This window comes from Magnolia sinica, chromosome 9 (assembly GCF_029962835.1).
Source record: "Magnolia sinica isolate HGM2019 chromosome 9, MsV1, whole genome shotgun sequence".
Classification (NCBI taxonomy): Eukaryota; Viridiplantae; Streptophyta; class Magnoliopsida; order Magnoliales; family Magnoliaceae; genus Magnolia; species Magnolia sinica.
The window spans coordinates 59,512,687-59,538,697 of NC_080581.1; positions in this window are offsets into that span (position 1 = coordinate 59,512,687).

Here is a 26,011-nt window from a genome sequence, read left to right on the forward strand (position 1 = left end):
AAATGTCCGTGGAGGCAAGGCCCCGATGAAGCAAGGGCGGTATCCTCATGAAATGCGATGCCAATGCATGAGTCACACACAAATCATGCACAAGTTTAGGCACTCAATGTGCAAAAGGGGAGAAACTCCATCCCCGAATGACCACTATACAATGCAATCAATTCATAGATGATGCATATGGGTCGCAATGATGTAAGTGTGCTACCCGAGGAATATGAAATTGTCTGTCCCAAGGAGGGATCTAGGCACATCGACAAGTATTCTAAGAAGAAGAGAAGTCCTCTAGTGGAGCCCAGTACTTTGGGATGACCCACAAACTAAGAGAGTCAAAATCCAAAGGAGGCTAGCCATGCCCAAGGTGGGCCTTTAACCACCTATAAGGGCCTCTTGGGCCTACCTTAGGAGCCACCAAGGAGGACATCCAACCTCAACTGGGTCCCAAAAGGTAGCCTACTATATATGTAAAGAAAGGTCCAAGGTACAATCAACCCATAGCCTAGTGGGCCATACACTAAGCCCAAAAACAAAGGCAACCTGGTGGGCCCTTAAGCAAGGTTAGGGCCCAACCATAAGGGTCATAGGTTCATTCATTGTGGTAGGCCTAATGGGCAGCCCATTATCCCAACATATGAAAAATTCTTAAATTTTTAACACATGTAAGTTGGGCCTCACATCTCGGCCCAAGTATGGATTTATTATAGTGGGCAAACAAGGGCCCAACTACTTGAGTATTTGGCCCATAAGGCCCATCACAATGACATGGTAAATATAGGACCCAAGGGTTCAATGGGCCTATCAAAAGTTCCAGCCCAACCAAGGCTATAAGGCCCTTACTTAACTAAGAGACTAGCCCAAGAAGAATCCTATTTGGGATGGGCCTTTAATCATACACTAATTAAGCCCAAAAAATAAAATTAAGATGATAAGATACTGACATAAATCCTCCTCAAATCTAGTGGGCTATATTGCCCCAAAGAACTTCTATAGGCAACAGTTATTGGGCTCAATGCCAAATTCCAGCCCACCCAAATTTCTGGGTTGGTTGGAGTTCAGCATTAGAAGTATTTCTTAGTATAATTAATTTTGGATGGCTCACACACATCACTGTGGGCCCCACCAGATGAGAGAGGATATACAATACATATATGAGATGGGCCAGACTGTTAGAATGCAACCCCAGCAGTAGCCTAAGGCAGGGATGTCCCATGTGTAGGCAGTCCTATGGGCCTGGGGTATATGGCCCAAAAATCCACCTAATGTGTTCTAATTGAACAAGTATGATCAATCCCCTAAGGACCCTACATGGATGGGTGGTGGGACATTCAACACATCGAGGTGGGCCCACGAAGCAGGCTAGATGCCCCAGCCTGGGCGTCCTTGCCTAGCAGACCACTTCCAGCCATACCACGGGCAACTCAAATGTATTTTGTATCTGAAATTTTACAGAGTGATACTTCCATAGGTGACCTACACCCCCACAAAATTTCAAGATTTTTGGACACTTAGAAATATTTTAATTTATTTAAATAAAATAGACTGTCCAGAAAATCGGACTGACCTGGACGTCCCAACGTGGTGGGCCAGTCCGGCCCTTGCCATGGTGTACACAGAGGTCCATTGGCCCTGAAATTTGGTAAGTGGGTCTTATAATGGGTGGAACATATCTCCACAAAATTTCAGAATTTTTAGACATATATAAATATTTTAATTTATTTAAAGAAATCAATCTGTCCTAAAAATCGGACTGATCTGGACACCGTATTGTAATGGGCCAGTCCAGCCACCACCATGGTGTGTACAGGTGTCCATTGGCCCCAAAATTTTGTAGGTGGGTCCTAACATAAGTGAAGCACCTCTCTGTAAAATTTTATGATTTTTGGATACTCATAAATATTTTAATTAAATTAATAATTTCAATCTGTCCAGGAAGGGATGTTGCTGTCCAAGCATTGTTTACCCAATAAGGTGGGCCCAACCTTCATCCAAGAGGGGAAAAATGGAGGTTTAGTATTTTCTTCATAAAATAAAGTAAGGTGGGGTCCATAAAAGTGGCCCATCCTTCAGAGAAACCAAGCTGAAGTGTATGTTTTCCCTCCATACATGTGGGTTGGACAGCCCAACAAGGTGGACCGCCCACCCCTATGGGCCTCCTTTTTGGGTACCATATCATGGACCATCTGAGGTATGACCCATCACACCTCATGGTGGGGTCCACACCTTCTCATTACACTCCATACTTATAAAGAAAATAATGATAATCATGATCCAAAAATCTATGCCAAAGATTGAACATGACAATCATGCAACAGTCCAAGTTTTTGGACAGCAATACATGGCTGGACACATCAGCCTATATCTCAATAATCCCAGCCATAAAAAGGGTGTGGCCTTCCTCAGTGGGCCCCACATAAGTCCAAATCACATACTAGAACTAGGACACTTGCATGCATTTGATTAAGGTGTCCGATGATCATGGAGTTAGGTGATAAGAGCATCCCACCTTGCTGGATTTTTATTTTTATTTATTTTGGGACATCCAAGGCCCACTATAAATGGGCCACACACACACTATCATCCATACATCAGAGAAAAGAGAAGAAGGAAAGAGAGTAATCCGGCCATGGGGGTAGGGCCCCGCCACTAGTGGGCCCTCCCAAGAGTGAATCATACCCATACAACTACATTGATTTTACATGCAACAAAAAATCACTATATGCATGATATATAATTGTTATGGATGGTTGGGATGCCATCCCAACATGATCCTTAGGGTCTAGATGACCTTAAGATGGAGTGGATTATAAAATACATCATGATGGGGTCCATGGAGAATGGCCCCATCATGGATCATGACATGCATGTAGGATGGGCCAAAGGGCCACATCCATGGGATCAAATGGGATCCCCACCATGGATTGGTGGGTCCCATATGATCCATCTAGAAAGAAAAAAAGATCAAAGGTTAGAAAATAAGGTCAACAATTATAATCACCCACCTTGAATCTTCAAGCTACCACCAACACTAGGTACTCCAAGCTCCAAGCTTAAAGGTTCAATGGTCAAGATGAATTTGTGGTGGCTAGATGGAGGAAGAAAGAAAGGGGAAGTTGCTGGAAATTGGGAGAGGGAGGGCTGGAAATTCTTCCATGGAAGAGGAAAATGAGAGAATGAAGGAGGAGAGAGAGGAAGGGAAGGTTGTAGGGGAGTCATCATTACTCTCCCTCCTTGGTTAGAGAAAGAAATCATAACCTATGGTGATACAAACAATGCTTGCTAGGGTAGGTTAGGTGTGGGTAGTGTTTAGGATGGGTAGTGTTTATTCCATGAGAATTATAGTGTGTGTGGGTGGTGTGCATGGGAACTTGTGCCTGAAAGTGGTCCATATGCTTTTGTACAAAAAGTGGGCCACATGATGAAATGCTCACAACTTTTGATTTATAAGTCAGATGAATGCACAAGACGCGTCGTTGGAATCGCAACGACGATGCGGTCACAATGGTATAGGTCTCAACTCGATCCGAGTCGGGTCTTCATGACTGGGCTCATGGATGACCGCAAACACTATCCAAGGGTCACGAGTCGCCGGGATTCAACCGGTAGGACCGCGGGATCAAGATGGATGGAATGCATACTCACACACCCACATGCACACATGCGAACTCGGGTCGGGTCTCACAACCCTCCCCACCAACAAAGAAATTTCGTCCTCGAAATTAAACAATCTTAGACAAAATAAAAGACAAAACACCACCATCATATAGCAATCATCATATAAGGAAGGCAATACAAACAATCATATATCAATCAATCATCAAACAAATGGGGATAACGCTCTCTAATCTCGGCCTCACGTTCCCAAGACGCCTCGGCCTCTGAATGATGACCCCATTGCACCTTCACTAAGGGAATGACCTTGGTCCTGAGGACCTGCTCCTTCCGATCAAGGATACGAATCGGCTGCTCAATATAAGAAGCATCCTCACGGACCTCAAGTGGCTGCCAATCAATCACAGGAATAGTGTCCGACCCACATCTCCGCAACATAGAAACATGAAACACGTCGTGGATCGTAGACAACTCAGGAGGTAAGGCAAGCCTATAGGCCACAGCGCCCACGCGCTTGGTAATCTCAAAAAGTCCTATGAAACCCGGGGCGAGTTTGCACTTCACACCAAAGCAAACCACGCCCTTCATAGGTGAGACCTTGATATACATCATGTCCCCGACTGCGAACTCGAGGGGTTGATGCCGACGATCAGCAAAACTCTTTTGCCGGCTCTGAGCTGTGTGCATCCTCTACCTGATAACATCAATAACCTCTGACGTCTGCTGCACGCTCTCCAACCTCGGTCCAACAACTAGGAGATCTGCACGGTCTGCCATAAAGTGCTTCAAAAGGAGCCATGCCGATAGTCGCCTGATAGCTGTTATTGTATGCGAACTCGGCGAGGCCATATGCTCTCCCAACCGCCCGCAAAGTCGATCACACAAGCCCCGAGCATATCCTCAAGGATCCGGTTAACCCTTTCGGTCTGCCCATGATAAGCGGTGCCGAGATGCAAAGTGACCCCCAATGCCCGTTGAAAACTCCTCCAAAATCGAGACATAAATCTGGAGTCTCGGTCAAAGATCGAAACTGGGATGCCGTGCAGCCTCACTATCTCCTTAATGAATATCCTCGCTAACCGGTCCACCAGGAAGCACGCACTCGAATGAAATGAGCCGACTTCGTCAAGACGATAACCCGGATGGTATCGTGACCGCGCTGAGTCCTCAGCAAACTGCGATGAAGTCCATCGATACATGCTCCCACTTCCACTGTGGAACGCTCAACGGCGGGACCAGGGGGTCTCCGATGATCGGCCTTGACACGTTGGCATGTGTCACACTCGGCCACAAAACTCGCAATCTGGCGTTTCCCCAAAAATACCGCCTCCTCATATCACGATACATCTTCGTGGAGCCCGGTGGATAGTAAGTCTCGATCGGTGTGCCTCGGCATCAAATCATGACGCAACTCGGCACATCCGGGACACACAACCGGCCTCTAAAGCATAATCCACCATGGAACCAATCCCCCATCGCCCACGGATGTGGCTTCGCCGAATTCCAAGTGACTCGTCGTTCCGAGCCTCGATCACCCTAGCCACTAAAGAGGGTTGAATCGACAAGCTCAAAGCTAAACAAAGAATACAAACCAAACTCAAAGTCAAACTCGGATACATCCTCGATCATCTGCCACTCACGCACCATCATTTGTGCCACCAGGCCTTGTGGATGCGAGCGCGTCCGCCACCACATTTGCCTTGCCCGGGTGGTCAAGGTCAAAATCATAATCTTTCAAAGCTCCATCCAACCTCTGTCCAACTCAAATTTTGAAAATAGATACTTCAAGCTCTTATGATCCGAAAAGAGCTCGAACTTGACCCCCTATAGATAATGCCTCCACACCTTGAGTGCAGACTGCCGCGAGCTCCAAATCATGAGTGGGGTAGTTCTCATCGTCTTGAGCTGGCGCGAGGCATACGCCACGGGCTTCCCATGCTGCATCAAGAAAACACCCAAGCTAAGAGGCATCAGTAAAAACAACAAAACCCTCACTCCCATCGGAGAGTGAGAACAGGAGCGACGTGAGGCGGTCCTTCAACTCGTAAATGCCTTCTCGCAAGCATCACTCCGATGAACTCGACGCCCTTCCGTGTCAACCGGGTAGGGTTGCAATACGGGAGAAACTCTCGATAAACCGTCGGTAATATCCCGCTAGACCAAGGAAGCTGCGAATCTCGCGTTTGTGGACTGGCCCCACCGACGCACAGCATCAACCTTCGAGGGGTCCACCGCGACACCCTCCTCGTCACCACGTGACCGAGGAACTTCATCTCCTCCCGCCAAAACTCACACTTCTCCCTCTCAACAGGTGGGCACGGAGGGTCTCAAGCACAATCCCCAGGCTCATGGTCCTCTCGAGTCCTCGAATATACAAGAATATCATCAATGAATAACACCACGAACTGATCGAGGAACGCCCGAAAAACCTATTCATCAGCTGCATGAAGATAGCGGGCGCGTTGGTCAGTCCAAATGACATAACTCGAAGTGACCATAACGTGTCCAGAAGGCTGTCTTCGTAATGTCCTCCTCTCGGACCCGAATCGGATGGTAGAACGCAAGTCTATCTTAGAAAAATACTGAACCCCGCAACTGATCGAACAAGTCATCAATACGGGAAGCGGGTATCGGTTCTTAATGGTGACTCTATTGAGCTCACGATAATCTACACATTGTCGCACTGAACCATCCTTCTTCTTCACAAACAATACCGGGGCTCCCCAAGGTGAACTACTGGGCGAATGAAACCTAACTCCCAGAGCTCATCCAAGTGCCAGTTCCCTCAACTCCAATGGTGCCATCCTAGGGGGCCTTCGAGATGGGCGCAGACGGCACCAAATCAACGAACTCCACCCCGACGCGGCGGAAACCCAGATCTCCGAAACACATCCGGTACTCACAAACAACGGCCTCAATACTCCCCAGAATCCTCAATGACCGAGCCAAGAAACTAGATAATGGCTCTCCCCTAGGAATACTGGCAAGCCCGGAATGTGAAACGTAACCTTCCTCGCAGCACAATCTAAGACGGCACCATACTCTGCCACTCCATACCCAAAATAACATCAAAACTCGACATCGGCATCACGAACAGATCGGGGAAGGAATATCTCGCCTACTAACACCGGGCAAGAAGGACAAGGGTCAACACAACTGACTTCCCCATGGGAGTCGAAACGCCAAAGTTCGGACATGGACTCCGATGGAATACCGGTCAATCGACAAAACCGCCATCTATAAAAGAATGGGAGGCACCGAATCAAATAAAACATGAGCAATGCGGGAAGAGACAAGAAGAATACTCTATGCCTGCTGGGCTGCGATACATACTAGACCCAGGACCGGCTGCGGATATCCCCTTGCGGTGCTTTCGGCCTCCTGTCCCCGCTGGCCGAGGAGGTCTGCTGGGCCCTGCGCCGAGGAGGAGCCCTAGGAGCGGCGGGTGGAAGCTGAGCGCTGCTGCCGAGGAGGACGAGGAGGAGGCAACGCGGTGGCCTCTTCTGAATGGGGAGAGGACACTCACGCCTCCGATGCCCGACTGTCCACAGTCGAAGCATACACCAGAAGGGAAGATGAAGTGGCTGGCGGTGCCGATGATGATGAAGAAGCTACTAATCAACCGCAGGCCAAATCCCGACCGCCCCTCCTCCCGACGGAGGCTGGCCGGCCGTGGGGTGCCCTCCTCTTCCGGTCCACCGAACTCGCTTCTCGACCTCTGGGTCATAGCCCGATCCTCCTCATAAACCAGTGGTGCCCGATGAACGACCTGGTCAAACGTCTCTAAACAATGCCCTACCACACAACTGCGAAGGGCAGGACTCAAACGACGAGCCCTCATCTTCTCATCGCGGGTGAGATGAGGAGCAAATCTAGATAAGGCTAAGAAACGGGCCTCATACCGAGATACAGTCATATCACCCTGTACTAGGGTCTCAAACTCGATCGCCCCCTGGATCTGAACGCCGGGAAGAACTTTTGGTCGAAACGGACCACGAACTCCTCCCATGTCCAAGCAAGAGGCCCGACCATCCTAGATACGGATGACCACCTGTGACGGCACCCTAAAGAAGATATGTCGCAAGGAATACTCTCCCGCAGGACACCGAATAGTGTCAAAAATCCCCAACCTCGGCCAAGCCCCAGGAAGGGCCGGGTCACCACTAAACCCGGGGATCATCCGAACTCTCGAGCTATCGCACTAGCACGCGGTAGGTCAGAAACGCTGACGGGTTTACAATGCGGTGGCAACAAGCCGCATCAACTGAAATGCTCGGCTCCTATAGGTACCGGAAAGGCGGGCGGCACTCGCCTGTGGAGGCACGGGGCGGCCGGGGAGCAGAGCCTCGAATGGAAAGCGGGAGTAGGGGGAATAGGTGGGGGAACCGGAGCAATTGGAGGTACGGGCGCTACGGGCTCAACTGGAGGAACAGGTCGGAACCTCAGGAATCGGATCCTCAACAACGGGAGCCGGATGTGCTCGAGTAGAAGGGGTAACTCGGGCACCTCGTCCATGTGCACCACGACCACGGGTGCCACGAGCACGGGAGCCACGTCCACGCGGCATCGTCTACAAAATAATGACGACTCAAGGAATCAAGACAATTACAGGCTCAATACGGAGCGAAAGGAAGGATCTCGGGACACTACTTGTCCCATGTTCTTAGCAGACCTGCGATATCATCCTTAGTCTTTCCAGAATTACTTGCTATGCTCTGATACCAACTCCTGTCACGCCCCAGACTCGGTATCCGGACTCACAAGGAACCCGATGGCCGGTTCTGGCCGCACAATACCTCATTCTCGGCTCATGAGGCAGGTTCCGATCCTGGGATCTTACAAGGAGGATTTTCATAACAGTATAATCATTTCTAATACGAGCATACCCAAGATTACAACAAGTACATTTGAGAATAACAAAGGCACACATCGCAAAATCCACCATAAATTTGAACTTTTACAATCATCCATAAGGTCCAAAAGGACATACATGAGAATAAAAGGAAAATAGAGAAAAATCAGCAACACTGGAGTCCTCACTGCTTAACTCTACTCCATGCTCTATTGCTACGGCGCCTACCTAGAATCTCCTGCACGCATCAATCGTGCATAAGCTTATAGAAGCTTAGAGGGTGGTGAAAATGTGTGTCAATGGTGCACAGAAGAATAATAAGAGGTATAAGGAGAGAAGTATGATCAATGAGCATATCACTAGCTATACCAAGGCTTACCATGAACGCGATGCAATAAGTACTGGACGCCATACCAAGGCAATGTATGAAGGGGCTTACATAGCCAATGTTAATGCAATGCAAGTAATGCCAGTGCTCATATCCAAACCACATGTCAAGTACATTTCCAATCAGAAGAAAATCACCGGGGTCCATTACACTGCTGAATGACTGCCGCTCTACAGACCCCATACAGTCAAACAAGCGTAAGAGACCTCACTATCCACCTATGGACAGCCAATCACCAACAAGGCCTGAAGGTAGCGGACCCATTTACGAGCTGGTAAGACTCAGCTTAGCAACACCTCACACCAGGTAGGTAAGGCCACACCCTTATCCAACCGACTACACGATAGTGGGAGTCGTGGCCTAACGGTATAAGGCTCTCGTGTGCTAATACTTTTCACTCGGTCATGACGTTAGAGTAGATCCTTGGTACCATGAAATTTTTGAGAATTTCACCCATGGGCATCCTATGCACCCGGTATGCTCAAGTAATATTTTCGGTGTCCACTCATATGGCCATCCACGAATATCCTTGTGGAGGCGAGGCCCTAATGAAGCAAGGGCGGTATCATCATGAAATGCGATGCCAATGCATGAGTCGACACACATCATGCACAAGTTTCGGCACTCAATGTGCAAAAGGGGAGAAACTCCATCCCCGAATGACCACTATACAATGCAATCAATTCATACAGATATCATATGGGTCGCAATGATGTAAGTGTGCTACCCGAGGAATATGAAATTGTCTGTCCCAAGGAGGGTAGATCTAGGCACATCGACAAGTATTCTAAGAAGAAGAGAAGTCCTCTAGTGGGAGCCCAGTACTTTGGGATGACCCACAAACTAAGTCAAAATCCTAAGGAGGAACAGTCCTAGCCAGGCCCAAGGTGGGCCTTTAACCACCTATAAGGGCCTCTATGGGCCTACCTTAGGGCCACCAAGGAGGACATCCAACCTCAACTGGGTCCCAAAAGGTAGCCTACTATATATGTAAAGAAAGGTCCAAGGCACAATCAACCCATGGCCTAGTGGGCCATACACTAAGCCCAAAAACAAAGGCAACCTGGTGGGCCCTTAAGCAAGGTTAGGGCCCAACCATAAGGATCATAGGTTCATTCATTGTGGTAGGCCTAATGGGCAGCCCATTATCCCAACATATGGAAAATTCTTAAATTTTTAACACATGTAAGTTGGGCCTCACATCTCGGCCCAAGTATGGATTTATTATAGTGGGCAAACAAGGGCCCAACTACTTGAGTATTTGGCCCATAAGGCCCATCACAATGACATGGTAAATATAGGACCCAAGGGTTCAATGGGCCTATCAAACGTTCCACCAACCAAGGCTATAAGGCCCTTACTTAACTAAGAGACTAGCCCAAGAAGAATCCTATTTGGGATGGGCCTTTAATCATACACTAATTAAGCCCAAAAATAAAATTAAGATGATAAGATACTGACATAAATCCTCCTCAAATCTAGTGGGCCATATTGCCCCAAAGAACATCTATAGGCAACGATTATTAGGCTCAATGCCAAATTCCAGCCCACCCAAATTTCTGGGTTGGTTGGAGTTCAGCATTAGAAGTATTTCTTAGTATAATTAATTTTGGATGGCTCACACACATCACTGTGGGCCCCACCAGATGAGAGAGGATATACAATACATATATGACATGGGCCGGACTGTTAGAATGCAAGCCAGCAGTAGCCTAAGGCAGGGATGTCCCATGTGTAGGCAGTCCTATGGGCCTGGGGTATATGGCCCAAAAATCCACCTAATGTGTTCTAATTGAATAAAAAGGGGGCAAGTATGATCAATCCCCTAAGGACCCTACATGGATGGGTGGTGGGACATTCAACACATCGAGGTGGGCCCACGAAGCAGGCTAGATGCCCCAGCCTGGGCGTCCCTGCCTAGCAGACCACTTCCAGCCATACCACGGGCAACTCAAATGTATTTTGTATCTGAAATTTTACAGAGTGATACTTCCATAGGTGACCTACACCCCCACAAAATTTCAAGATTTTTGGACACTTAGAAATATTTTAATTTATTTAAATAAAATAGACTGTCCAGAAAATCGGACTGACCTGGACGTCCCAACGTGGTGGGCCAGTCCGGCCCTTGCCATGGTGTACACAGAGGTCCATTGGCCCTGAAATTTGGTAAGTGGGTCTTAGAATGGGTGGAACATATCTCCACAAAATTTCAGAATTTTTAGACATATATAAATATTTTAATTTATTTAAAGAAATCAATCTGTCCTAAAAATCGGACTGATCTGGACACCGTATTGTAATGGGCCAGTCCAGCCACCACCATGGTGTGTACAGGTGTCCATTGGCCCCAAAATTTTGTAGGTGGGTCCTAACATAAGTGAAGCACCTCTCTGTAAAATTTTATGATTTTTGGATACTCATAAATATTTTAATTAAATTAATAATTTCAATCTGTCCAGGAAGGGATGTTGCTGTCCATGCATTGTTTACCCAATAAGGTGGGCCCAACCTTCATCCAAGAGGGGAAAAATGGAGGTTTAGTATTTTCTTCATAAAATAAAGTAAGGTGGGGTCCATAAAAGTGGCCCATCCTTCAGAGAAACCAAGCTGAAGTGTATGTTTTCCCTCCATACATGTGGGTTGGACAGCCCAACAAGGTGGACCGCCCACCCCTATGGGCCTCCTTTTTGGGTACCATATCATGGACCATCTGAGGTATGACCCATCACACCTCATGGTGGGGTCCACACCTTCTCATTACACTCCATAATTATAAAGAAAATAATGATAATCATGATCCAAAAATCTATGCCAAAGATTGAACATGACAATCATGCAACAGTCCAAGTTTTTGGACAGCAATACATGGCTGGACACATCAGCCTATATCTCAATAATCTCAGCCATAAAAAGGGTGTGTGGCCTTCCTCAGTGGGCCCCACATAAGTCCAAATCACATACTAGAACTAGGACACTTGCATGCATTTGATTAAGGTGTCCGATGATCATGGAGTTAGGTGATAAGAGCATCCCACCTTGCTGGATTTTTATTTTTATTTATTTTGGGACATCCAAGGCCCACTATAAATGGGCCACACACACACTATCATCCATACATCAGAGAAAAGAGAAGAAGGAAAGAGAGTAATCCGGCCATGGGGGTAGGGCCCCGCCACTAGTGGGCCCTCCCAAGAGTGAATCATACCCATACAACTACATTGATTTTACATGCAACAAAAAATCACTATATGCATGATATATAATTGTTATGGATGGTTGGGATGCCATCCCAACATGATCCTTAGGGTCTAGATGACCTTAAGATGGAGTGGATTATAAAATACATCATGATGGGGTCCATGGAGAATGGCCCCATCATGGATCATGACATGCATGTAGGATGGGCCAAAGGGCCACATCCATGGGATCAAATGGGATCCCCACCATGGATTGGTGGGTCCCATATGATCCATCTAGAAAGAAAAAAAAGATCAAAGGTTAGAAAATAAGATCAACAATTATAATCACCCACCTTGAATCTTCAAGCTACCACCAACACTAGGTACTCCAAGCTCCAAGCTTAAAGGTTCAATGGTCAAGATGAATTTGTGGTGGCTAGATGGAGGAAGAAAGAAAGGGGAAGTTGCTGGAAATTGGGAGAGGGAGGGCTGGAAATTCTTCCATGGAAGAGGAAAATGAGAGAATGAAGGAGGAGAGAGAGGAAGGGAAGGTTGTAGGGGAGTCATCATTACTCTCCCTCCTTGGTTAGAGAAAGAAATCATAACCTATGGTGATACAAACAATGCTTGCTAGGGTAGGTTAGGTGTGGGTAGTGTTTAGGATGGGTAGTGTTTATTCCATGAGAATTATAGTGTGTGTGGGTGGTGTGCATGGGAACTTGTGCCTGAGAGTGGTCCTTATGCTTTTGTACAAAAAGTGGGCCACATGATGAAATGCTCACAACTTTTGATCTATAAGTCAGATGAATGCACAAGACGCGTCGTTGGAATCGCAACGACGATGCGGTCACAATGGTATAGGTCTCAACTCGATCCGAGTCGGGTCTTCATGACTGGGCTCACGGATGACCGCAAACACTATCCAAGGGTCACGGGTCGCCGGGATTCGACCGGTAGGACCGCGGGATCAAGATGGATGGAATGCATACTCACACACACACATGCACACATGCGAACTCGGGTCGGGTCTCACAACCCCCTCCGGGGTAGCACAATTGATTAGTGCATAGCCAAACCATCTCAAACTCCTGAAGCTAGCCCAGTTCAGTGCCCAATTCCAAGCCCAAACTTAGGCTAATTTAGTCCTAAATCTTTAGTACCTCAAAAACAAGAAGCTGAGGGAAGTACCTCGGTCAAGTTAAAGCTCCCAATGAAATATAGGTGCCATCCAATGAGCCACTACCATATGGATCATTGCCAAAGTCATTGTCTGCAGAGGTGGAGTTGATTATATGGCTCGAGCTTAAACGATCACTCTGCCCTTAGGTTTTCATAAAATTGCACCTCTTACCACCCCCCTTAATCAAATGGCAAGATATCATGTGGCACACCCTTTTCCCTAGCCAATTATAGCCTTTCTAACCATCTTTAGCCCCCAAACTTTACTCAAATCATTAAAATGCCACCCTCAAAATACCTCCTCTTCATTTCCCACACACACGTTCAGTCATAAGAGAGGGGATTGAGAGAGAGAGGGAGAGAGAGAGAGAGAGCCTTAGCTCACCCCATTCATCCACCAAGGAGGAAGAGAGTGAAAGGAGAGAGTCCTAGCCCATAGACAAGCTTAGCTATGTCCAAATCTTAGTTTTCTAAGCCTTTAGAAGGTTAATCTACTAACTCGAGTCAATCCTTGTGATAATCTATCCACCCATCCTCCTCTTTCATAGAATACCCTAGCTATTAATCATCTGCATTCATTCTCACACACATCAGCATTGCATCATCATTTCCTTTCTCAATCCCCCTACTTCTCTAGTTTATCTAGGTGAATACTCTAAGGCTTGCCAAATTGTCGGATCCTTCCATATCAAAAACACAGATTGACTATGGTCTTTTCTATTTCTTTATTGTCCCTCTCAGGTAAATAGTTTTCATAAATCACCTCTATATCAATTTCTCGTTCCTACTTTTAAGTTGGACACTGAACCCATTCATTCTCATCGTTCATGCATTTTGAGTACCTACATATCCCTTCTCAAACTCCTCGCTACTTTAGTCGACTCGAGTGTATACTTTGTACTCAGTCTATTCCTAGGATCTTATCACATTCAAAACTAGAATTGACAGGAACCCTTTATTATCACTTTACTATCTCTCTTAGGTAAATTGGTCCCAAGCACTTATCGATCCCTCACTCCCACTCTTGAGTTAGACATTTCCTCATTGCGTTGCATACCATCCATTCATTGTATTACTTGATACTAGACTAATTAAATCCCTTACAATTCACTAAGTTCTATAAATTAGAGACTCCACATCCTTATAGGCAAGGGTGCCTAATGCCTTCCTTCTCTGTCACTAAGGCCCCTTAGAATCCCAAGTCGTAGATTGTGAGTCATTATAAGATAGGGAATTCCTGGATTCTTTGATTTTTAAGAATTTTTCAGGGCCTATCCAACTGCGAAAATCTAAGTTTACTAGATAGTGGCGACTTTAAGTCAAATATTTCATATCTCGAGCCAAACTGTACAACCGCAGAAGCACAAAACCTCAAAATGCCCCATGAGTGCGATCCCTATGATCCAACATTCACAAAATAGTGACTCTACTAGGGATTTGCTAGCTTCACTAGTTGTGTGACCAAACTCAAAATGCAAAAAGTCCTTTGAATTCTAAGGGATTATAGCTCTAGCATCCGTATTTTAGCATTTGCATTCTTGCGTTCATCCCCATAAAAAGAGACAGAAAGAGAAAATCTTTAAAAAAAAAAAAAAAAAAAAACTGAAACACAAGAAAGAGCAAAAGAAAAAAGAGAGGGAGAAAGCAACTCTCACTATCATCATTGTGTTAGAAAGCAGTCTAGGAGCTAGACACTTTAAAATGGACAAGTAGTCGTTCCTCATGGTCCAATCCCCGCATACTCTTAAGCCATAAATGACAATTAAAGAGGATGTACCCGAGGCCTTGTTTAACCCCAAATCACTTAAAAATCCAGTAAATGAACCCATGACTCTGGATGATTTGATTTTAGAACTAGAAAAGTTAAATGTGTGAATAATATTGCTCAAACAAGTGATCGAACCCAATGGTTGACAACCCCATATACGATGTTGCGTTGTAGTAATAACTTGATGAGACTGAGGTTAAATCCTTGGGGAATGGAAAACACATATTAGAACTAGTCTAATAGTAAATGTTTATCTGGGTTTTTAATGCAATGATTAATAAAATAGTTTTTAAAACAATAAATATAAAAGACTTAAGGATCCAGGAATCCACTCAGAGCAATTATAATATCCAGTTTACTGATTCTATGGATAACTCAATTGGAATCGAAGTCCTGTCTTATCCAATTGGAAGATAATTTGGTTAAACCATTCATTATCACCAATAAGAATATGATTTTAATTGAACGATTCTCTCATGAAGCACTCGAATCTCAATAGCAGAGAATCAAAAGCATGTAAAACACCCTTAGGCTATAATAGATCAATCAATCATACAGATTGAATCATTCTCTAATTTAGGTTAAACAATTGTTAAATCAAAGCATCCATTGTACGAGTAGCGCACAACAAATCCAAAAATAAACAAGTCAAATACTTTAGAGTATATTCAAACCAAATCAATCTACTATTATCATTCAAACTAATATTATTGAATCAAATAAACTAAATCATGTGTTGAGTGTCAAATATTATATATTTTCCCCTACTTATATCTTGGTTTTATGAACATGATACTGCTTAATATTATATTTTATACATGTTAATGTTGCAAGGTGAATCTGAGAACTTGGATTAAAAAGAATGTTAAAAGCATAGATTTAATACTCAAGAATCACCAAGGCAAGGGATGGATCTTAGGAGACCAAGTTTGAAGAATTCACGTGTCAAAGATCCAAAGAAACCAAGTGAGGAATGAAGAAACTTGAAGATTTAAAGTGAAAAAAGGAATTTGCATAATTCTCGACTACCTAAGCTCTGGCTCGACCAACCCTAGCTCTAACTCTACTAGCCTAGGAAACTTCGGCTCGAACTCCAGCAACATCATCTTTTAAATTCGCGTGATCTTCGACCAGTTGAAGACTTCCCTCAACTAGTTGAAAGTGACTCTCGACCAGTTGAGGATTTCTCTCGACTAATCGAGGGTTAATCAGATTTTGCGCGGACTGCGTAAATTTGAGGCGGTTTTCGAACTTTTTCAACTCCGTGTGAAAGTTAGAGTTCCCTAAATATGAATAGGAGTTCCTAAGATACTCCAAAGCATCTTCTAGTGTTTAAGGAGTGGAGCAAAAGGGTGGAGCTACCGTCCAGGAGTTTTTCTTCTTCCTCAGTTGGTTTTTATGTTTTGTTTAAGAGATTTTGATTTAATCATGTCTATGGTCAGCTAAACCTCTTAGATAGGGCTAAGAGGTGAAGCTTGTAGTGTGATTAGGATGTTTACTTTGCTTTGATTGATGTTTATTTTGAACTCAATGATTTATAGTTGATTTTAATGAATATTTTCAGTTTTTAATGGTTTTTTGTGATTTCAAATACAAAAAATCTGTGATAGCTGTGAATATCTTCCTTTCCTCTTTAAGATTATGGGATTGGTAAATCCTGTTGTTCACCATCGTCCCTAGGGCATGGTAGGGTGATGAAATTCTTTCCAAATTTTCATAATTCTCTTCCATTGAGACTGAATCAATGAGAAGTTCAGAGATTTGACCATCTCTTTCTCTAACTGGATTAGATAGGACTCTAATTCCAGTCGGATCTCTTGACTCATGCAAGGTAGCATCTCAATTGCTGTAAGTGGATCCTTGGCACCCTAGTTCTTACCTTTCAATTGTTAGTTTAATCAATATTCACAATTACTCACTTTATTTCCAGATTTCTAACTTAGATCTTCTTCTAGTTCTGGTTCTAGTTACTTTTAGAATACACACAAGTTTAGTCCCTATGGATTCGACCTCGGTCTCACCGAGATTATTACTACATCGCGACCCTACACTTAGGGTTGTGAACATCATGTAATTAACTACAAGCTCCATCCCTTAGCCTTATCGAAGATATTAGCCTAACATGGCTAAGTTCTTAGAAAGAAAAATAAAAGAAAAATTGGATTTGAGGGATCAAAGAAGAATGACGGCTTCATGGAAGCTCCGTCACCCCTAGGTCTTTCTCTCAAGCCCTAATTTATATTTAGAAAATATTAGAAAACTCATTTAAATAGGAAAAAATCACATCAGCTTGAAGGCGACTTTAAATTTATGCACTTATGTTATGCTTCGATCACACCGACAGTCACTTTCGATCGCATTGAAATTGCACTAAGTCCAGTCGAAGATACCTTCAGCTACAGCCGAATTTCACCAAAGTAGATCTAAAGTTTTTGTCTCCCTTAATTCGCACCAAACTCTCTTTTGGTGATATAGAACATGGCTCGGTTGGACCTAACTGTCAAGCTGAATTGTCTCTAAAAATCATAATTTCTTACTAGATTATTCTATACATTCAGTTAAACCAAACCAACCTCAAGTGGGACCGAACAGTTTGTTAATTCTGTTGTTGAATTGCATGATTTTTTAGTCTTTTCTCCTTCCTTTATACTTGATTTCCTGAGAGCTTTGGAATTTGAATTCTTTATTAATGCCCTTCAAATCTTCAATTCTTTAGTGATCATTCTTTTGATCTTTAATTCATTCTTTTTAAGCGCATATTCATCTTTAGGTCCAAACCACCTCTCATGAAGAAAGCATATATAATTAAAGAAAATTAACACTTAATTGCAAGAAAAGCTAATATAATTGAGAGGATAAATATGCAATACTTATATGTTATCGCACCCCCAATCATCATTTTGCTAGTCCCGAGAAAAACATGCAAAAGATATTTCAAAACTAAATAAATAAATTCCTATTAAATCAAGGAATTCTAAAAACAACCCAGATTATAGAATTCTAAAGAACATTAATGGAAAGCACTACTTCCACCTAAACACTAGCACTTGGTAAATACCCTAATCAAGCTCAAAGTGTTAATCCTCTAATTAGAAAAATTCTGAACATTGAGTTCCATGGGTGCATAGTGAAATCTAGACTTAACACAACCAAAGGTTCAGTTATCTACTTTTATGATAACATTGATTATTAAAAGAGTATTTTAGATAGCCAAAACTTAAACCAATACTTGCCTTACAATTCAATATTCTACTCTTCCAACTTTTAATTTTTTTCATCGACGGCTTTTACACTAATTTCAAACATTTTTTTTCCACGACAATTCTTTCATGGAAATTTGAATAGGTAACCCTTTTTTACGATAATTATTTTTTAGCTAGGTATTATTTTTTCTTCTTTTTTTCAATTGTTTTCATTGAATATGATGGAAAAATTCCCCAGGTTTGCTTCCTATCATTCTCAATAATCATCTACTTAACACTACAATATCAAACTTAGACTTTAATGTGTAAGCTAGATGTGACATGTGAATCATGACTTAATCAATGTTTAAAATTTCTAATTCAAATAATAATAACTTTAAAATCTATCAAATAACTAAGATTCAAGCTTCAAAAATTTTCAACATTAATATTTCATCATTCTAATTTGTGGATTAATTTCAAAATTCACTTAAATTCACAACAAAAATTAAAAAGACTAGCTCAAAAATTCAACATTCCCTCGCCCCCCACCCCCCCACAAAAAAAAAAAAAAAAAAAAAAAAACCCAAATTCTACATTGTCCTCAATATATAAACTTATGCAATAAAACCAACATGAGAATAACGAAGATAAAGAGGAGTAGATGAAAGTGCTTGGAAGGTGACATGCAAATAAGTACAAGTGCTAACTTTCTATCTGTTCACAACCCCAAGTGTAGGGTCGCAATGTAGTAATAATCTCGGTAAGACCGAGGTCAAATCCACAGGGACTAAACTTGCGTGTCTTCTGAAAGTAACTAGAAGTAGAACTAGAAGAAGATGAAAACTTAAATCTGAAATATTTGAGAAAGTAATTTTGAATAAGCTAATTAAAACTTATAAATTTAAAGGTGGTAACTAGGGTATCAAGGATCCACTTGTAGCAATTGGGAAGCTACCTTGCACGATTCAAGGACACAACTAGAATCAGAGTCCTATCCTATCTAATTGGTAAGAAGAGATTTGTCAGATCTCTGAACTTCTTATGGATCTATCATCAATGGATGAGGGTTGTGAGGATTTGGAAGTGATTCACCCATAATATAATCTCTCATTGTTTTCAAATCTCTAAACTGCTCATGAATCTAATCATCACCTATAATATAATCTCTCATTGTTTTCTTCTGGTCTGATGGGTGATAATAATTCTCACTCCCATAGTTATGATAACCCCAACACTCACGTATTGTCTGCTTAATCCGTGGGGTGTAGTTATTCTTCTGCATATGATCGCGTAAGGACTTCTTAACTAGTGGAGCATTATATTCCAGTCGGTTCTTGATGATGGTTTCAAAAAAAATTTGAGACATAGGTTGATTTCTATCATAATCACCATACATCCCTTCCCAATATCTCTTATCCATCTCAACATACTAAGATACCCACTCTTGCAGGTGAAACCCTAACTCTGAATCTAATCCTAAAAAATAAAAATAAAAGGAAAATCCTACGGTAATAAGAAATCTGGAAATAAAAAGAGAGAAACTTAGAAGGAAGTTACCAAATTAGAAGTTCCTAAATTAAGATCTTGCAAAACAAAACAAAACAAGTCAGTTTCTAAAAACAAAAATTCTAAAATTAGAAAGTTTCTAAAAATAAAAATAGAAAGATGAGTTACTTTCTAAAAAAAAAAAAGTTTCTAAAAGCAGAAAAAGTTAGTTTCTAAAAACAAATTAGAAAAGTTTCTAAACCTAGAATTAGAAAGAAAAGTTAGTTTCTAAAATAATATAGAAAAACCCTAATCCTAAAAATAGAAAAAAAAACCCTAATCTTAACCTGATTCCAAAACTAGCTAATCTCATGAAAACACAACCGTTAGTCCCCGGCAATGGTGCCAAAAACTTGTTCACAACCCCAAGTGTAGGGTCGCAATGTAGTAATAATCTCGATAAGATTGAGGTTGAATCCATAGGGACTGAACTTGTGTGTCTTTTGAAAGTCACTACAAGAAAGAGGGTTTTTAGCGACGAAATAACTTTTCATCGCTAAAAGTCACTTTTAGCGACGAATATTTTCGCAGCTAAAAATCGTGGATGAGACTTTTAGCAATGAAAATTTTCATCGCTAAAGGCTATAAACAATTTTTCAAAAAATTCGAATGGATTACTTCTAGCTACAAAAATTTTCGTAGCTAAAAACCCTTGATGGGACTTTTAGCGACGAATCTTTTCGTCGCCAAAGGCAACAAACTAATTTTTTAAAAATTGGAATGGATTACTTTTAGCTATGAAAATTTTTGTAGCTAAAAATCAGGGATGAAACGTTTAGCGACGAAAATTTTCATCACCAAAGGCTGCAAACAATTTTTCAATATATTCGAATGGCTTACTTTTAGCTACAAAAATTTTCATAGCTAAACATCCTGAATGAGATTTTTTAGTGACGAATATTTTCATCGTCAAAGGCTGCAAACAAAATTTTAAAAAATTGGTATGGATTACTTTTAGCTACAAAAATTTTCGTAGCTAAAAATCCTGGATGAGACTTTTAGCGACGAGTATTTTCGTCCCTAAAGGCTGTAAACAAATTTTCAACAAATTGGAATGGATTACTTTTAGCTACGAAAATTTTCATAGCTAAAAATCCTAGATGAAACTTTTAGCGACGAATGTTTTCGTTGCTAAAGGCTTTGCAATGGATTACTTTTAGCGATGAAAATTTTCGTAGCTAAAAAAAACTGCATAGGACTGTTAGCGACGAAAATATGCGTCGCTAAAAAACACTTTTACCTACAAAATATTTCGTAGGTAAAAGTCTCTTTTTAAAAAAAAAATATTCCATCTCAAATTTCCTGATATACACCTGTTAGAATATAATTCATCATATTCTTCCTGATATACACCTGTTATATAATATATTTCATCATATTCACATTCACATCCATCTAAACCCAAACTACATAAATTCATCCGGACATAAACTACATTCATCCAAACATAATCTGCATCCATCCAAACACAAACAATCTTATGGAAAAAAAACAAATGAAAAGAGAGAGAACATATGAGAGGTGATCCAGACAAATGAAAAGAAAAACAACCTTAACCTAAACCTAAACCTATAACCTACACTTATAGGTTTAGGTTATAGGTTTAGGTTTAGGTTTTAGGTTTAGATTAAGGTTAGGTTGTAGGTTATAAGTTTAGGTTATAGGTTATAGGTTAAGGTTTAGATTATAAGTTTTGGTTTAAGTTAAGGTTATAAGTTTAGGTTTAGGTTAAGGTTTAGGTTTAGGTTATAGGTTTAGGTTTAGATTTACGTTTATGTTTAGGTTTAGGTTATAGGTTATAGCTTTAGGGAATTGAGAATAGGTTAAGGTTTAGGTTTAAGAAATCAGGTTTTGGTTTGGGTTCGGTATCGGGTTTAGGTTTCGGTTTTCAAGTTTAGGTTTAGGTTTAGGTTTAGGTTAGGGAGTTGAGATTAGGATTAGCTGTAGGTTTAGGTTTAGGGATTTGAGATTACATTTAGGTTTTAGGTTTAGGTTTAGGGATTTGAGATTACATTTAGGTTTTAGGTTTAGGTTATAAGTTTAGGTTTAGGTTATAAGTGTAGGTTATAAGTTTAGGTTTAAGTTAGGTTATAGGTTAAGGTTTAAGGAATTGAGAATAGGTTAAGGTTTATGTTTAGGAAATCGGTTTCGGGTTCAGGTTTAGGTTTGGGGTTTCAAGTTTAGGTTTAGGTTAAGGAGTTGAGATTAGGATTAGGTGTAGGTGTAGGTTTAGGGATTTGAGAATATATTTAGGTTATAGGTTTAGGTTATAGGTTTAGGTTCAGGTTATAAGTGTCAGTTATAGGTTTAGGTTTAAGTTAGGTTATAGGTTATAGCTTTAGAGAATTGAGAATAGGTTAAGATCTAGGTTTAGGAATTCGGGTTCAGGTTTGGGTTCGAGATCGGGTTTAGGTTTGGGTTTTCAAGTTTAGGTTTAAGTTAAGGAGTTGAGATTAGGATCAGGTGTAGGTTTAGGTTTAGGGATTTGAGAATACATTTAGGCTTTAGGTTATAAGTGTAGGTTATAGGTTTAGGTTTAAGTTATGTTATAGGTTAAGGTTTAAGGAATTGAGAATAGGTTAAGGTTTAGGTTTAGGGATTTAAGAATACATTTTGGTTTTAGGTTGTAAGTGTAGGTTATAGGTTTAGGTTTAAGTTAGGTTATAGGTTAATGTTTAGGGAATTGAGAATAGGTTAAGGTTTAGGTTTAGGGATTTGAGAATACATTTAGCTTTTAGGTTTAAGTTTAGGTTTAGGTTTAGGTTATAGGTTATAGCTTTAGGGAATTGAGAATAGGTTAAGGTTTAGGTTTAGGTTAAGGTTATAGGTTTTGGTTTAGGTTAAGGTTATAGGTTTTGGTTTAGGTTTAGGTTTAGGTTTTAGGTTTAGGTTAAGGTTATAGGTTTTGGTTATAGGTTTTGGTTTAGGTTAAGGTTATAGGTTTAGGTTTAGGTTTTAGGTTTAGGTTAAGGTTATAGGTTTAAGTTATAGGTTTAGGTTAGGTTTAGGTTTAGGTTATAGGTTATAGGTTATAGGTTATAGGTTGTAGCTTTAGGGAATTGAGAATAGGTTAAGGTTTAGGTTTAGGACATCGGGTTGGGATTCGGGATCAGGTTTAGGTTTGGGTTTTCAAGTTTAAGTTTAGGTTAGGGAGTTGAGATTAGGATTAGGTGTAGGTTTACGTTTAGGGATTTGAGAATACATTTAGGTTTTAGGTTTTGGTTTAGGTTTTAGTTTATAGGTTTAGGTTATAGGTTTAGGTTTAGGTTTTAGGTTTAGGTTAAGGTTAGGTTATAGGTTATAAGTTTAGGTTACAGGTTATAAGTTATAGGTTAAGGTTTAGGTTATAGGTTTTGGTTTAGGTTAAGGTTATAGGTTTTGCTTTAGGTTTTAGGTTTAGGTTAAGGTTATAGGTTTAGGTTAGGTTTAGGTTTAGGTTTAGGTTATAGGTTATAGCTTTAGGGACTTGAGAATAGGTCAAGGTTTAGGTTTAGGAAATCAGGTTCGGGATTGGGTTTAGGTTTGGGTTTTCAAGTTTAAGTTTAGGTTTAGGTTTAGGTTAGGGAGTTGAGATTAGGATTAGGTGTAGGTTTAAGTTTAGGGATTTAAGAATACATTTAGGTTTTAGGTTTTAGTTTATAGGTTTAGGTTATAGGTTTAGGTTTAGGTTAAGGTTAAGGTTTAGGTTTTAGGTTTAGGTTTAGGTTTAGGTTTAGGTTTAGGTTATAGGTTATAGGTTTAAGTTTAGGTTTAGGTTTAGGTTTAGGTTTCGGTTTAGGTTATAGGTTATAGGTTTAGGTTTAGGTTTTAGGTTTAGGTTAAGGTTATAAGTTTAGGTTATAGGTTATAGGTTATAGGTTAAGGTTTAGGTTATAGGTTTTGGTTAAGGTTTATGTTTAGGTTTAGGTTATAGGTTATAGGTTATAGCTTTAGGGAATTGAGAATAGGTTAAGGTTTAGGTTTAGGAAATTGGGTTCAGGTTCAGGATCGGGTTTAGGTTTAGGTTAGGGAGTTGAGATTAGGATTAGGTGTAGGTTTACATTTAAGGATTTGAGAATACATTTAGGTTTTAGGTTTAGGTATATGTTTTAGGTTTTAGGTTTAGGTTTAGGTTATAAGTTATAGCTTTAGGGAATTGAGAATAGGTTAAGGTTTAGGTTAAGGAAATTCGGTTCGGGTTCGGGATCGGGATCGGGTTTAGGTTTGGGTTTTTAAGTTTAGGTTTAGGTTAAGGAGTTGAGATTAGGATTAGGTATAGGTATATGTTTAGGGATTTGAGAATACATTAAGGTTTTAGGTTATAAGTGTAGGTTATAGGTTTAGGTTTAGGTTAGTTTATAGGTTAAGGTTTAAGGAATTGAGAATAGGTTAAGGTTTAGGTTTAGGGATTTGAGAATACATTAGGTTTTAGGTTATAAGTGTAGGTTATAGGTTTAGGTTTAAGTTAGGTTATAGGTTAAGGTTTAGGGAATTGAGAATAGGTTAAGGTTTAGGTTTAAGGATTTGAGAATACATTTAGGTTTTAGGTTTAGGTTTAGGTTTTGGTTTTAGTTTATAGGTTTAGGTTATAGGTTTAGGTTTTGGTTTTAATTTTAGGTTAAGGTTATAAGTTTAGGTTATTGGGTTATAGGTTATAGGTTAAGGTTTAGGTTATCGGTTTTGGTTTAGGTTAAGGTTATAGGTTTTGAGTTTAGGTTAAGGTTTAGGTTTAGGTTATAAGTATAGGTTTTGGGATTTGAGAATAGGTTTAGGTTATAAGTATAGGTTTAGGTTGGGTTATAGGTTAAGGTTTAGGGATTTGATTTTAGGTTGAGGTTTAAGTTTAGGTTATAAGTATAGGTTTTGGGATTTGAGAATAGGTTTAGGTTATAAGTATAGGTTTAGGTTGGGTTATAGGTTAAGGTTTAGGTTTAGGTTATAGGTTAATGTTTAGGTTTAGGAAATCGGGTTCGGGTTCGGGATTGGGTTTAGGTTTTAGGTTATAGGTTATTGGTTTAGGTTTAGGTTTATATTATAATTATAGGTTTTGGGATTTGAGAATAGGTTTAGGTTATAGGTTAAGGTTTAGGTTATAAGTATAAGTTTTGGGATTTGAGAATAGGTTTAGGTTAATGTTCTAAGTATAGGTTTAGGTTATAGGTTAAGGTTTAGGTTTAGGTTATAGGTATAGGTTTAGGTTATAGGTTAAGGTTTAGGTTTAGGAAATCGGGTTCGGGTTCGGGATCGGGTTTAGGTTTGGGTTTAGGTTTTAGGTTATAGGTTATAGGTTATAGGTTTAGGTTTAGGTTTATGTTATAAGTATAGGTTTTAGGATTTGAGAATAGGTTTAGGTTATAAGTATAGGTTTAGGTTGGGTTATAGGTTAAGGTTTAGGGATTTGAGTTTAGGTTAAGGTTTAGGTTTAGGTTTAGGTTGTAAGTTTAGGTTAAGGTTATAATTATAGGTTATAGGTTAAGATTATAGGTTAAGGTTTAGGTTATAAGTATAAGTTTTGGGATTTGAGAATAGGTTTAGGTTAAGGTTATAAGTATAGGTTTAGGTTATAGGTTAAGGTTTAGGTTTAGGTTATAGGTATAGGTTTAGGTTATAGGTTAAGGTTTAGGTTTAGGAAATCAGGTTCGAGTTTAGGATTGGGTTGAAGTTATAGGTTATAGGTTATAGGTTTAGGTTTAGGTTTATGTTATAATTATAGGTTTGGAGATTTGAGAATAGGTTTAGGTTATAGGTTAAGGTTTAGGTTATAAGTTTTGGGATTTGAGAATAGGTTTAGGTTAAGGTTATAAGTATAGGTTTAGGTTATAGGTTAAGGTTTAGGTTTAGGTTATAGGTATAGGTTTAGGTTATAGGTTAAGGTTTAGGTTTAGGAAATCGGGTTCGGGTTCGGGATCGGGTTTAGGTTTGGGTTTAGGTTTTAGGTTATAGGTTATAGGTTTAGGTTTAGGTTTATGTTATAAGTATAGGTTTTGGGATTTGAGAATAGGTTTAGGTTATAAGTATAGGTTTAGGTTGGGTTATAGGTTAAGGTTTAGGGATTTGAGTTTAGGTTAAGGTTTAGGTTTAGGTTAAGGTTGTGAGTTTAGGTTAAGGTTATAATTATAAGTTATAGGTTATAGGTTAAGGTTAAGTTCTAGGTTTAGGTTATAAGTATGAGTTTTGGGATTTGAGAATAGGTTTAGGTTAAGGTTATAAGTATAGGTTTAGGTTATAGGTTATAGGTTAAGGTTTAGGTTTAGGCTATAGGTATAGGTTTAGGTTATAGGTTAAGGTTTAGGTTTAGGCTATAGGTATAGGTTTAGGTTATAGGTT